Source organism: Neophocaena asiaeorientalis, unplaced genomic scaffold (assembly GCF_003031525.2).
Source record: "Neophocaena asiaeorientalis asiaeorientalis breed wild unplaced genomic scaffold, Neophocaena_asiaeorientalis_V1.1 scaffold77, whole genome shotgun sequence".
NCBI classification, from domain to species: Eukaryota; Metazoa; Chordata; class Mammalia; order Artiodactyla; family Phocoenidae; genus Neophocaena; species Neophocaena asiaeorientalis.
The window spans coordinates 6,477,123-6,490,809 of record NW_020174645.1 but is presented as its reverse complement, the minus strand read 5'-3'; the positions used below and the strand labels follow the sequence as shown (position 1 = coordinate 6,490,809).

At 44.1% G+C, this 13,687-nt stretch overlaps 1 pseudogene; it reads right to left on the bottom strand.

The window, feature by feature from the left end:
* Positions 1-11,763: 11,763 nt before the first annotated feature.
* On the bottom strand, positions 11,764-11,864 carry LOC112408863 (uncharacterized; annotated as a pseudogene).
* Positions 11,865-13,687: the final 1,823 nt, after the last annotated feature.

Genomic DNA, 13,687 nt, shown 5'->3' with positions numbered 1-13,687 from the left:
AGGTGCAGATTTGCACGGCTGGCCTCAGCGGGAGGCGCGGAAATGCAAGCCGAGCATGCTGGAGTGAAAGCCCCCGGGGCCTGGCACCCCCCAAAAACGACCTCCCACCTCAATCCCTGCCCCCATTGCCCACGGCCCCCACGGGCTACCCCTCTTCCTCTTCCTTCACTCACCCCACCTCGTTACCTACGTGGCCGACCCAAATTCAAAACATTTTGTGTATATATAATTTTTTTTCTTTTCTACTACGTCTTTTTGGGGGGGGATCCTCTCTAGATCCCCATAAGCGGACCTGCCATACGGAGGAGGCATTTGGGGACTCAGGAAGAAATTAGCGCAGCTCCATACCTGTACGGACTGCATAGCTTTTAAACTCCTGGACTCAAAGATAAGGATCCACATACACACAGGTACAGGAAATACAGCCAGACCAAAGCCTTTTCAGACCCGAGCTGACCGGAAGACGTTGCCTTTCATTCATTCACTCTGCCCGCGTCTGTGGAGTCCTTTACTAGGCGACAAGCCCTGGAAGAGAAGTTGGACATTTTTTAAAGGTCCCTGCGCTCGCCAAGCGGAGGAAATAGATGCTCAGGAGTGAACTACCGAGAGAATCGGATCTGGCGCCTCCTAACGCAGCTGGCAAACATGCGAAGGGTAAGCCCTTATTGGCGGTTTACAGGAGAAATGTCGGTGGAAAGGTGCAAGGCGCTGGGATGGGGCGCGGGGAACTTTGGGCACCCCTTGATTAAGCCTACAGCGCTTCTTGGCAGAGGTATGGGCACCCTCTATACAAATATGGAGTATCATTAGATCTCAGTATGCTGTCCACATACCTCATTCACTGTGACCACCCCCAAAACTGGAATCCTAAACGTGTTATCCTGTAAGTCCATCATGAACAACAGTCAGGTCGACTTTGGTTGTGAGAAAAGCTGGCCCTAAACATTCTTCCAGCCCAACTAGGCCTGATCTTGGAGGTAAAGATCACGATGAGATGACATGGTACCAGGGCTACAGTAAAAGAGCCTTATACCTGCTCATAACAGGCTTTGCAAACAAACTTCCCATACTTTTAATTTTACTTCTCTCATGAACCCTATGGGATAGTTGGAGCAAATCATTTTGCAGATGGGAAACTGAGGCTCAGAGAAGTTTTGAATCTGGTTGATTGCTTTACCCTCATATCCTCCCCGTGTCAACAGTGATCAGACAGATAAGTGGAGAGGAAGTGGCTTCCCCATCAGAGATCAGATGTGAGCCGTCAGCGTAAGAGACAGCTTCCCCCTCACTCACCTTGAAGTTTCCTGTCCTATCTTTCTGTGTTTTTTTCCACCCATCCTCCAAAGACTGCTCGTTGAAGTCTTGTTTTAATCCAAGTCCACTAGCTGGCGAACTTCAAAATTTTTTTCCAAACTGAAATCGCCCACCTTGGCTTAATGGGCGTGAGAGGGGTTTTGCCTTCAGCCTCTGTCAAGAACCAGGGACCGTTGTATTTGCTTCTCTCTTTTGCAAGAACCCTTTAAGGGAAATAGTTTTGTTATTCCTCATTTTGCAGATGAGGAAACTGTAACTCAGAAAGGGAAAGCCAATCCCCCAAGATCACACAGCTTATATAAATGGGGCTGCTGGGGCTCAGACTGGAGCCTGGCTCTGCCATCACATCCTTGTTTTGGATATTGACCATCTTCACTGCTCCCACATAATGAGATGAACGTGTTCAGAGGAGGGTGCAGTGGGCTGGAAGGTCAGGAATTAAGTGCAGTAAAGCAAAACTGTGAAATAAAACACTTGGTCTTAATTCTCCTTTCCTCCCAAAGACCCTACTGCCTCCCCATGTGGTCTCATGGTGTCCCCAAAAGCTGGTATCAGGAAAAGACCCAATGGCAGACACCTTGGTGTAAAAACAGTTAAGTCCATATATCACCCCGATGGGGAGTTCCTGGCCTGTCAGAGTGGGAAGGGGTTGAGTAGTCACCTAATTTAATCCCCTCCCTCTACAAACCGCCAGGAAACCACAGACCAGAGAGAAGAATGGGCCAGCCGGGGGTTTGTTCCCCTTTGACGCCCCCAGAATGCCTACCCTGCCGCCCGCTACTAAGTGGTCACTCAATAAATGTTGGGCCCTTGATGGATCACCTTCCCAGCAATATTTGCATTTTCTCTTTATCAGCAATTGGCAGATGAAAGGCTTTGTCCTCCTGTTGAAAGAATCCCAGGCATTTGCTCAAAGTGGGGGGAGGAGGTTATGTTGGGCCGAAGGGGGAAGGGCCAAGACCCTTGAGCTCCTTCCTTGGCTAATTGTCCCCGAGGAGTGGACTGTAGGTGAGAGAGCAGAGGGAAGCTTAAGGTGATTCCCCAGGAGAGGGTTGTTTGTTTGTTTGCCTTTTCTTGCAGGAAAAAAAAGACCAGGCCAGTTGTACTTGAAGCATAATAATGACTTCCTGGAGCCTCTTGCTCATTCTTGCAAAAGGCCCAGTCAGATCCTGGCTGTATTGGCCCCATTCATTCATTTCTTCATTCATCAGAGGTTGATTGAGCAGCTCTGTGCTCTAAAGACAGAAGGTAGAAAAGCCAGCTCCGATCGTAGACTTACTCGAGGCTGGGCAAGGGGTGGGCCGCCAGCTTCCCAAGCAAGTTAGGAAGGGCTGATACTCTATGGAACTCTTAGAATCCAGCATTTTCACACTGTTAGAAACTGAAGCTGTCATATTCATGTATAATTATAATAGCTGCTGATTTTTGAGAGCTAACTATGTCTTTGAGCAAAGCCTCTCACATTTGCTATCTCTGAATGCTCGTCAAAGTTCTATGAGGGAGGGTCTGTAATTGCCCACTTTTACAGCTGAGGCTCACAGAGAGGTCAAGTAACCTGCCCACATTTTAGGGCTGTGAAATAGCAAAGACAGGATTTGAACCCAGGGCTTGTAGGAATCCAGAGCCCACAGGCTTCTCACTATAACTCCCTGCAGGGCTGCCCCATAGAACATACAGATGGAAATGTTCTATGTCTGTGCTGTCTAATATAGGAGCTTCTAGACACATGTGACTGTTGAGCGCTTGAAATGTGGCTAGTGGGATAAAGGAACTGAATGTTGAATTTTATTTAATTTTAATTAAATTTAAATAACTGTATGTAGCTAGTGTCTATCTTACTGGACACTAGTCCAGGGCAACCTTAGAGTGTTCTCCAGAGTTCATCTCGGGGGAAAGAGGCCAGGAATATCTGCAAAGGTTTTCTAGAAGGAGCCATCTGGTACAATGTGAATGTTTGGAGTGTTAGCCCTTAAACCACCCATTCTGAGTGCCTGCAAGAGCATGGCACTTGTAGGCACCTGGGGATGCCAGTCGGATATAAAATTGTCCCACCTACCCAGATCTGACAAACTTCTCAGGGACAGATAATTGGTGTTGGGGCAGGAAGCCTTAGAAATGGATAACTACTTCCTGATATATATCCTATTGTCAGGATCAAACCCAAAGATGCAATTCACTGTAGCCCTGTTTCCAACAGGAAAAGATTGAAAACGATCTAAAAGTTGGGGAACTGATTAAATAATCTTGGACCATTTATCTGCCCAATGAAATGCTATCAAATCATTAAAAAGAATAAGGTAGTTCTATATATACTGATGTAAAATGATTTCATGATATCCTTAAATTAAAACAAGGTACAGAATGATACTAAATTGTGAGGACCACTTATGTAAACCAAAGGGGATATATCTATATCTACTTTTTTTTTATATGCACAGAAAATTTTCTTTGGAAAGAAATACAATTTTTGAATGGGGAAAAGAACTGGGAAAAGAGAAGAAAACTTTTTCTTTGGTACAGTGTGAAACTTTTACCATGTATATGCATTAGTGTTGCCTGATTTTGAACCTTATAGATTTAATTTCATTTTATATGTTGCAGTACCTTTTGAATTTTATACTATATAGATGTATTACCTATTCAAAATTGAATTTCATTTTATTTGTGCTATTTGAGCCTATGATTTTCAAAATCAGGCCAATCTAAACCAAATAAATATTATTTAGTTATAAATACATAAGTGGTAAAGCATAAATAAAAGCAAAGGAGTGATTAACACAAAATACAGGAAAAAACTCAACTCTGGGGCAGGGAATATGAACAGTGAAAGGTAATGGTGATTTTCTGTTTCTTAATCTAGATGGTGGACAGCTGAGTGTAATTCTTTAAGGGTACATAAATATTTTATAAATTCGATTGTATTTATGAAATGTTCCACTATTTAAAAATTGTTTTTAAATTGCCTTCTTTCTCTCCCACCCCCAGTTTCTCCTCTCCACACTCCCATCCCCAGAAAACTTAGCAAGTCTCTTGGGTACCCTCCTAGAAATGGTTTATGCTCTTACGAACATCTACATGTATCTTCTTTCATTATTGTGTCACACAAATATACACTGTCCTTCCCCTTCCTTTTTCATTTAATGTGATCTGTAGAACCACCTCATTCTAAAATATTTAAGGATGAGGTAAATCTGAATGTTGTGATACAGAAAAATTCAAGATTGGTTAAGAATCAAAATAAGTCACAGAATAACATGTATGTAATGATCCCATTTATGTTAAAACAAACTATATATAGGTAACGTATAGATATGCAAAAGAGAAAAAGAAAGGAAGAGAGAAAGAGAAAGGCTTGAATAGAATAACAAACCATTGTTTGATCACTTCTGAGGAGAGGAGAAAATTTTGAGGGGGTTATATAGTCTATACTTATATATTACTTGCATTTTAAACAACCATTTTGGCCTTTTAAATTTATCAAATATTTCAAACATAAAGAAATGCATAGAAAATAAAAATATATATAGCAAGGGTTTGTGTATCCAGCACCTACCTTTTACAAACCTTAGAGTTTTGCCATATTTTGTGTTATTTTTGCAATTCAATAAGTACTCTGGGACAACAGACCACACACTATTACAGTTAAAGTGGTTGTAGTTCCCAGAGACTTTTGTTTGTTTTGGTTTTTGTTTTGCTCCTCAGTCCTTGTGGATTGAAGTATCTGAGTAAGAAAGAGCAGAATTACACATGGCCTTAGTGTCGGGCTTTGGTCATTTGGGGAAGACAGGTTTATGTCTAGAGTTTTGCATATTCTAATATCTCCCTTCCTGCGTGAGAACTGGAAGGAATCTTGGAAATAACAGGTGAGTTAACCAAGGGGTTAACGCCAGGAAGAGAGTCATAAAAGTTCAAAGATACTTTCAAAACTTGCATCTTTGGATTGATGGACAAGTGTATTAACCAATGGAACTCAAAATGCAAGCATTACTTCATCATGCTAAGTTATCATTGGTTGGCAATCCCAGAGGGCTGGACAGCCGGGCTGGCAGTTAACCCTTTCAGGGACGATCATGCCCTGTGCATTCACTTCATTTTGAAAGATGAAGCAGGGACAGATGAAAAGCCTAGAAAGTTCCCCAAACCTTCAAGTGCCATCTTCGGTTCTCACGCCAGAAGAAAGAGTTTCGCCCTGCAAAGAAACACCCGGGAACAAATTTCCTGGAGAAAAGTTTTGAACTTTTAAAATGCAGAATCAGCAGACGTTGCTTAGTAAGAGGAGAGGGGAGGAGAGAGAAGTTTGATTCACTTTTTGTGCTGTCAGAACGGAGACCAATGCTGGAGATGATTCCATTAATCTTACAGAGCGATCAGTCATTGAGAGGATTGAATTGCATTTCCTGCCCGAAGATATAGAGACAGATGACCTTTGCAGCAGCCCTCAGACCCCCCAGTTCACAGCTGGAGAGAGGATGTGTCAGCATTAACTTTCCGTCTTACCCTGCCCTTTGTTCAAAATTCAAACCCTTTGTGTTCAGGCTGCTGCAAGGGTTTTTATAGTTATTGATGCTGCTGGTTTTGTTTTTTGTTTTTTAACCTCCCACGTCTTGTAACTTCTGAGAAACAAACTCTATTTGGCAGAAGGTAACATCTGGAGGTGCCCCAGAGAGGGAACCAGAATAGACATGGGGGAATATTAAGAGAGGCCATTGGGGCTTTTGGTTTTCATTATTGCCCCTTCCTAGGCTCCCTGAATGTTGCAGGCTGAACTGGATGGAGCCAGAAATCCAGCAAAACTAATAATAATGCTTCATGTTTACATGGTTCTATTACAAAAAAGCTTTTACATGCATTACCTCATGTAAAAAAAACTGCTAGAACAGAAGTATTTACATAAAGGAACATTCTAAATTCCCAAATGTGGGGCTTCCCCGGTGGTCCAGTGGCCAAGACTCCATGCTCTCAGGGCAGAGGGGCCTGGGTTCCGTCCCTGGTCAGGGAACTAGATCCCGAATGCTGCAACTAAGAGTTTGCATGTCGCAACTAAGATCCCCACACACAGCAGCAAAGATCCTGCATGCCGCAACCAAGACCAGGCGCAGCCAAATAAATAAATAAATAAAATAAATTCCCAGATGTAATGAGCTACATGACCTTGGCCCAAGGGCCCAAAGTGAGCCTCAGTTATCCCACCTGTAAAATGGGGGTCATGATATCAAATGTATAAGAGATAATATGACAATTGAATGAGCCAAAGTTCTGCAACAGGGTGCTCAGTAAATGGTGTGTCTTCATTAAAATGAAGGCGACCACCTGGACTTCATAACCCTAACTAGTTGGGGAATCAAAATTTGGTTTTCAGGACTTCCCTGGTGGTCCAATAGTTAAGACTCCGCACTGCCTACGCAGGAGGCATGGGTTTGATCCCTGGTCAGGGAACTAAGATTCCACCTGCCGCAACTAAGACCTGGCGCAGCCAAATAGATAATAAATATTTTTTTAAAAAAGAAAGAGTGGACTTCCCCGGTGGTGCAATGGTTAAGAATCCACCTGCCAATGCAGGGGACACGGTTCAAGCCCTGGTCCAGGAAGATCCCACATGCCGTGGAGCAACTAAGCCCGTGTGCCACAACTACTGAAGCCCGCGTGCCTAGAGCCCGGGCTCTGCAACAAGAGAAGCCACCGCAGTGAGAAGCCTGCGTGCGCACCGCAACGAAGAGTAGCCCCCGCTCGCCGCAAACAGAGAAAGCCCACGCGCGGCAACGGAGACCCAACACAGCCAAATTTTAATTAATTAATTAATTTTTAAAATAAAAGAAAGAAATTTAGTTTTCAGGAATTCCCTGGCGTTCCAGTGGTTAGGACTCTGCCCTTCCACTGCAGGGGTCACAGGTTCGATCCCTGGTCCCAGGAACTAAGATACCACAAGCCACGTGGCAAGGCCAAAAAAAGAAGAAATTTAGTTTTCAGGAATTCCCTGGCGTTCCAGTGGTTAGGACTCTGCCCTTCCACTGCAGGGGTCACAGGTTCGATCCCTGGTCCCAGGAACTAAGATACCACAAGCCACGTGGCAAGGCCAAAAAAAGAAGAAATTTAGTTTTCCCCCAAGAGGAAGGCTGCCTGAGATGAGTGCAACAGCCCTGCTTTTCTCTCCAATATTCTTTGTCTCCCCAACAGGTCTCCTTCAAAGTCTGAACACGCCGAACTATTTTGAGTTCTTTGAATAAACCTGCTTTCTCTCCTCCAGACCTTGGCCTATGCTCTCTCCACTCAGAGCACTCTCTCCTGCCAGTCCTCCTCCTCACATTTAGAATAGAATAATATAATAGCTCTTATTTATCCTCCTGGCGTCATCCGAGATGGCTTCTCTTTGCTGGCCCCTCATAATGCTTATCACATTATCTCATTGTTGCTTATGCTCTCACCAGACAGTGAGCCCTAGGAGGGCAAAGACCCCGTCTCTCTCATTCATTGATGTATCTTCACGGTAGCACAGTGCCAGCACCTACTCTAAAAGTGTCTAATGGAAGTCCAGCACCCCTAATTTTCCTATGCTAGTCCCCAAATTCCTCCCTTCAGAAAGCTTGGAATAAAAGTACTAAGATTTTCTCTTTTCCTAGCGATCCATTGTATAACACCCTTTGCAGATGCCTTTTTAACCCTCCTTGAAATGACAGTCAGTAATTCACCAATTATTTATTAAGTGCCTCCTAGATTCATACACAGAGCGGACTTTCCAGGAAACCCTCTTCTTCACCCCGCAACACCTCTCTATGGCTGAGAGCAGCCCTTTTATCCCGGTGAGGCTAGGATGTTCTGAAATGAGATGGACCGTTGGCTCTTATTCCCAGCCTGAAGAGAGAAATCTTGCCCATTGCAAATTGAGAGCAGGTAAGTTTGCCCAGTTTACCTTAGCACAAAACCGTTTCTCATCCAGAGCACTTCTCACAATTATAATAAAATGCTCATGTATTAGTAGTCTACTGTCTGTCTGTCTCACTGAAAGGAGAAGTCTCTGAGACTTGGTCTCGCTCACCCCTTATCCTCAACCCCTAGGGACGGGCTCATAAAATATACTCAACAAACATCTGTTGAATGAATGAGTCCTACAAACTCCAAAATATGTCTGTTTTCAGCTTGATAAACTAAACCTTAAAGTGTACCTCTTTGAAGAAGATGCAAGGGTTCTAAGAGGCCCTCGTGAAGTGCAACAGACAAGGTGGTGGCCTGGGGGAGGCAATGCTCTATGCTTTTCTAGCTCCAAAGCCCAGGCTCTCCACTCTATTCCAGACTGCCTCCCGGGTTCAGGGTTCATGAGATCTGCTGGGCAGAAACCGAGCCGCTGGGCCACCAGGGGGCAGGGGACCAGCTGTCAACGCTGGCAGCTGAGGCCTGCAAACACGCATCCTACCCCAGACCCCAGACCCTCGGGGTGTGGGAGGCCCCTCAAGCTGGTAATGCTGGATGGGGTGGGGGAGGCCCTATTTGCATGTGAGTGTGGCTTTCGGTGGGGTAGGGTAGCACTCTGTCACTAGCCACGTTCTAAATCTCTCAGCTTGATGGCCTGGAGGCTGGAGAACTAGGGCAGAAGCGGGTGGGGTGCAGAGCCAGCTCTGGGGGCAGAGCAAGGACTGGTGGGCCTCTGGGTCACCAACAGCCCCAAAATGAACTAGGCGGCCTTCATCTTCTGCTCCTAATCTCTAAAATCGATTCGTCAGCCTGAGCCTCGACTCCAGTCTCAACGTTAGCATGTCCCACAAGCAATCGCGCGCTTAATGTCTGCCCCCAGCAAAGCATAGACACCTGAATACTGCTTTGTGAGATCTCCACTCACCTGGGTTAACTTACCAGCCTTCCAGATCTTCAACTCTTGGAACTGGAACAAAGTTTGATGCTCCTTTTGTTTCCGACGCGAGGCACTCAGTAGGTGCACAGCAAAAAGTGCATGATGGGTTCCTGTGTTTTTCCAGAGTTCAGACTTAGCCTGTGAGCTGTGTGCCTTTGGGGAAAGTGACTTCACCTCTCTGAATCTCATTTTTATGATGGGAAAAATAATAGATTGTTGGGGGGATGAAATGAGATCATGGAACCACCAGCCATAACACTCCACATTTCCTTTTTCTGCTTCCATTTGCTCTGTATCACTGATCACCATCTATCATATATTTTATTTATTTTGTTTAGTTTTTTTTCTCCTCCCACTAGGATGTCAACTCTGCAGGCAGGGATTTTATTCTGTTTTGTTTGCCTCTGTACCCCCAGCCTCAAACAGAGCTTGGCATGTTGTAAGTCTTCAGTAAATATTTGTTGAATAAATGAATGGATGGATATAAAGTGATTAGTACCCAATAAGTGCCCCATAACGGTAGCTATCGTTAGTTTACCATTCTGATTAAGAACTCAGTCTCTGGAATCTAATTGAAAGCATCGTAATTGGGACAGGGGAAGTTTAACATTGTGATAGGAAGATTAGGCATTCTGGCTGAGAAATCTGTCTGCACCATTTACTAGCTGTGTGATCTAGAACAAGTAACGTCACCTTACTAAGGCTCAGTTTCCTCATCTGTAAAATGGAAGTAATAATACTACCTCCCTGGCAGGATGTGAGGATAGAATGAGATGGTAAATGCAAAGCACTTAGCAGAGTGCCTGGCACATAATAAGTGCTCAATAAACAATGGTCATCATTACTCATTACAGTAACACTCAGACTAGGGGTAACTTCTGAGCCAATTAAACAGTTTTAAGTGCTTAGCTCTAAGCACTTAAAATAGGTAAGGGTCCAGCGAGCTCAATTAATGTTTGTTAAACTTTATCCACGATTTCCTCAAGGAACAGGATTTTGTTTACATTGTCATGATCTTGGCCCCCAGTAGATGCTAATTAATGTTAAAACATGTTGGAAAAATTACACACTGAGCTCGATGAGTGAGAACATAGAATAGCTATTAGAATAATAATATCAATTGCCTACTATGTGCCAGGCATGGTGTTGGGTGCTAGAGATACGGCAATGAGCTGAAACAAACATGGTGGTCACAACTTTCAGGCTAGTGAAACTTAGCAGAGGGGAGACTTTGTACCAACAGTTGCACAGATAGAATATTGCAACGGATCAGTGAATCACAGCAGAGAAGTATATGAGGCTACGAGATATATAATACGGGTGGGGTGAGGAGAGGGTTGACCCAGGCTGGGATTGAGGAGGAAATCAAGGAGCTGTTCCAAGGAAGTGAGGCACAGAGCTGAGCTCTGAGGAGTTAGGCTGAGTGTGGGGGAAGTGTTCTCAGCAGAAAAGATAGCAGATGCAAAGGCCTCATGATGGGGGGGGCACATACAGTAAAGGAACTGAAAAAAGGCCCATATGACCCAAATGTAGTGAGCTGCTGGTGGGGGTTAGGGATGAAATAAACTGGAAAAATAAGTAGGAACTTTAAGAACTAATTGGGCAGTATCTGATAAAGCTGAAGGAACATGCAGCCTATGATCCTGCAGTTCTGTGCTAGGAACCTTCTAGAGAAACAGACACAAGTGCACCAGGAAGCATGAACAAGGATGGTAGCCCCAGCTGCATCGTGCGCAGTCTTAGAAAACTTGGAACAACTCAAACGTTCATCAACAGGGGAGTGGACACGTTACAGATACATCTTTCTTGGGTTCCTCAGAAAGCGGAGTCTGAATCAAAAGTTTGCAGTACTACCTTATTGGGAAGTGCAGTCCAAGGAAACAAGAGTACAGAAAAGGGGGAGTGAGGCAGGGAAAGAGGGTGAGTGAATGAGAGTACCGAGAAGAGGCCATATTTACTATGGCAACTTAGGACAGTTCTGGGGAGAGGAAGAAGGGAGAAGAATTATCTACTGGCTCCTGATCAAAGGTTTGCCCCATGGGGTATAAACTTCCTTATTCTTCAGCATTACCCACATGTGAGCACCTAGGCAGTCACTCAGTGTCACACAGGGAAGCCCAGATGGAGGCCATTTGGTCAGAGCCCATGCAGAATCGGTCAACATAGTAATTAATGGTTAAGATGAAACAAGTGGCCAAAGGAAATCACCTGAGAGGGGAGGCAGAAAGGCTCCGAAGAAGCCTGTGACAGGTACCTCGTAAGGTGGAATACTGTGCGGCAGTGAAAAAGAATGACCTAGAGCTCCTTGTGTCTACAAGATGACTCTGACCAAAACATGTTGAACTGGAAGGCAAGTTGCAGAAGTAGGCACACAGTAAAGTTTATATAAAGTTGAAAAACAGGCCAAAGTAAACAGTGTATATAGAAAAGCAATGTTACAGTAAAGGATAAATCCAAAGCTGAGGATAGCAGTTACTTCTGGGGAGTGAGTTGGAGGAGATTGGGATGGGGCGATGGAGAATTTCAATGAGAAATGCTGGTAATGTTAGGGTTTTTCTCGTTACTATTGTTCTTTTTCTTTTTTTTTTTTTTTTTTTTTTTTTTTTTTTTTAGTGGAACACTTCACAGATATGCATGTCATCCTTGTGTAGTGGCCATGCCAACCTTTGTATTGTTCCAACTTTAGTAGACTGAGGTGAGCACTTTGTTTTTTAATTGTGGCAAAATACGTATAACATAGGATTTATCATTTAACCATTTTTAAGTGTACAGCTCAGTAACATTAAGTACATTCACACTGTTGTGCAACTGTCACCACCATCCAACTCTAGAACTTTTTCATTATCCTTGTCTTAGTTAGCTTGGGCCAGTATAACAAAATTCCATAGACTGAGTGGCGTAAACAACAGACATTTATTTCTCACAGTTCTGGAGGCTGGGAAGTCCAAGGTCAAGGTGCCAGCAGATTCATTTCCCAGTGAGGACTCAATTCTAGGTTTGTAGGCAGCTGCCTTCTCCCTGTGTGCTCGTGGAGCCTTTCCTCGGTATGTGTGTGGAAAGGGACCTTTCTCTCTCTCTCCCTCTTATAAGGGCACTAATCCCATCATAAGGATCCTGCTCTCACAACCTAATCTAAACCTAATCACCTTCCAAAGATTCTATCACACTGGGGGTTAGGGCTTCAACATAAGAGTTTTGGGAGGGGCTTCCCTGGTGGCACAGTGATTAGGAATCCACCTGCCAGTGCAGGGGACATGGGTTTGAGCCCTGGTCCGGGAGGATCCCACATGCCGCGGAGCAACTAAGCCCGTGCATCACAACTACTGAGCCTGCGCTCTAGAGCCCACAAGCTACAACTACTGAGCCCGCGTGCCTAGAGCCTGTGCTCCACAACAAGAGAGGCCACCATAACGAGAAGCCCGCACACTGCAACGAGGAGTAGCCCCACTCGCCGCAACTAGAGAAAGCCCGCATGCAGCAACGAAAACCCAATGCAGCCATAAATAAATAAATTCATTTAAAAGAAAGTGTTTCAGGGCTTACCTGGTGGCGCAGTGGTTGGGAGTCCGCCTACTGATGCAGGGGACGCGGGTTCGTGCCCCAGTCCGGGAAGATCCCACATGCCGCGGAGCGGCTGGGCCCGTGGGCCATGGCCACTGAGCCTGCGCGTCCGGAGCCTATGCTCCACAACAGGAGAGGCCACAGCGGTGAGAGGCCCGCGTACCGCAAAAAAAAAAAGTGTTTCAGGAGGAAGTAAACATTCAGCCCAAACAATCCCAAACAGAAACTCTACACCTAATGAGTAAATAACTCTCCTCAAATCCCCATCCACCCAGCCTCTGGAAGCTACCATTCTGTTTTCCATTTCTATGAACTTGACTACTCTCGGTACCTCACATAAGTGGAATCACACCATATATGTCCTTTTGTGACTGGCTTATTTCACTGAGCACAATGTCTTCAAGTTTCATCCATATTGTGGCATGTGTCAGAATTTCCTTCTTTTTTAAGACTGAATACTATTCCATGGTATGTATCTAGCACATTGTTTTTCCATTCATCCACTGATGGACATTTGGATTGTTTCTACCTTTTGGCTATTGTGAATAATGCTGCTGTGAAAGTGGTAAAGTTTTGTTTCTTAAATTGATAACAATAATATATTATTATTTTAAACCATATATTTCCTATTTTTTTTCCTATTTTTTTAAGCTTACAACTGCATAGTATTCTTCTTCATTTTTATACTTGCTCACCGTGGCACAATCTTTATTACTTTGCATGCCAGTAACTCCAAAAAGTAATTTCACAACTTCATTTTACCATGCCAAACTCCACATTAGCCATTTCTTATCAAAACAATTGGTACATTATTAAAGTTATCTTTGTAAATATTCAAACGAACTGATCATTAACTGTAAGACTCCAATAAAAGACAATGAGCAAATAGTGAATTTTTAAATTATTATTAAAAAAGAAGGGAAGGACACTGGTGATGGTGGCATAACAGTGGGAATGTACTTGATGACA